The sequence below is a fragment of the Emys orbicularis genome, chromosome 10, assembly GCF_028017835.1.
Source record: "Emys orbicularis isolate rEmyOrb1 chromosome 10, rEmyOrb1.hap1, whole genome shotgun sequence".
Classification (NCBI taxonomy): Eukaryota; Metazoa; Chordata; order Testudines; family Emydidae; genus Emys; species Emys orbicularis.
Window position 1 is genome coordinate 82,210,265 of NC_088692.1, and position 1,717 is coordinate 82,211,981.

The following is a 1,717-nucleotide window of genomic DNA, read 5'->3' on the forward strand; positions in this document are numbered from 1 at the left end:
TTTCCCCTCCATGCCCCCCATTTCCCCCTCTGCCATGCCCCCTTCCCCTCCATGCCCCCTGCTGTCCTGCCCCCTCTGCCATGCCCCCCTCCATGCCCCCTGCTGCCCTTCCCCCCTTTCCCCCTCCCCCATGCCCACTGCTGCCCTTTCCCCCTTTCCCCTCCATGCCCCCCATTTCCCTCTCTGCCCTGCCCCCTCCCGTCCTGCCCCCTCCCCCCCGCTCCTCTCCGCAGGCCCAGCCGGCGTCACAGGGGAGAGGCGACAGAGCTTCCCCCGCGGGCCTCTCAGACTCGCTCCTCCGGCACTCCGCAGCCGGGGCCGGGGCCAGCCCGCGCTGGTCACGGGCTGCTGCGGAGCCTCCCTCGGCCGCCAGAGTCCCCGCGCTGCTGCCCCCAGCGGCCGTGGTCCGGCTTCGTCTCACTACAAAGGGGCCGGCCGGGGGCAGCTAGCGAGAGGGTTTCCGTAGTGTAGTGGTTATCACGTTCGCCTCACACGCGAAAGGTCCCCGGTTCGACCCCGGGCGGAAACATCCTGCCAGGATTTTGCTGCTTCCCTAGCGTTAGTTTTATAAAGTGAAAGGAGGAGAGGGTTTGCTATGGGAGAGCTAGTGCCTCTGCACTTCACAGCCCTCCAGTCAGTTATCCTGCCTTTGTTTTCGTGCCCTCGCTCACTAAATAAACCTACACCAGAGGGCGAATGGTAATTGTAGGATGGAAGACACAGGGTGAAAACCTGGCTCAAAACTCCCCCTGATTGCAATGGGCCCAGGATTTCATCCCTAGGGTATATTCCTGCTTGAGAGGCTGGGGGCAGAGGATTTTTTAAAAGATAGAATTTACAAATCTCTAATTAAAAAAAAAAAAGATGTTAAAAATCAGAAAGAAATGCACCATTTCTCTGTCTCTGTTGCGTTTCCCCAAGATGAAGAAAAATGAGAAGTTGATTATTTCATACAATCAGCTGGCGCTCAGCAGCACTGACTGGACAGGGAGGGCTTGATTAAGTAGCTGATATTTATTAAAATAATTGTCATTGAGATGTGCTTTGTGTTAGTTGGTATGCAAATGGGATAGGGCCACCACAGCCCCAGGGTGAAGAGCCAAAAATGAAGGTGCCAGTCCTGCAAACTGTTCTAGGCACGTGGACCCTTGTGTCCACATGAGACCCCATTGTCTGGCTTGGGGTGTGACTGTATAGATCTCATTTTAGGATTGGGGCCTTTGAGAAGGAATTGCAGAAAGACAATAAAAGTGAAGTCCAACATCTACATTATTTCAGTAAGCAGTGCTTTTTCTGTCTAGTTATGTTAAAACTGCCAGAATCCAAACATTTCCCCAGTATTACAGGTGTATCCATTTCATTTAAACGTAACAGATAAGATAATAAGAATGATCTGTGCTGAAACAGAACTAAGGTTTAGCAGGGATGTGTGAGGTTACAGTTTGTGGGACCCACAATTGAGACTCAAAAAGCACATGGCCTTGCCCTTGCCTATTGCGGAAGAGGCTGGCAGGGACATACATGAGTTGCTTCTTACTGAAGTGGCAGACCATGGATGGGGTTGTGAGTTACCCCTCCACTTCTATATTGCTGATGGACCTGCTGTCATTGATTTCATTTAATTTTACAACTGACTTCAATGGAGGCAGGATTGGGCCCCAGGAGCAGTCTGAGCCATGGATTTCTAAGTGTGTCACACTGCTTTGGCTAGACTAGA

At 52.2% G+C, this 1,717-nt stretch overlaps 1 non-coding gene across 1 annotated transcript; it reads left to right on the top strand.

The window, feature by feature from the left end:
* Positions 1–456: 456 nt before the first annotated feature.
* Positions 457–529, top strand: TRNAV-CAC (transfer RNA valine (anticodon CAC)). Its single transcript has one exon. It is a non-coding gene; the product is annotated as a tRNA-Val (tRNA).
* The last annotated feature ends 1,188 nt before the right edge of the window (positions 530–1,717 follow it).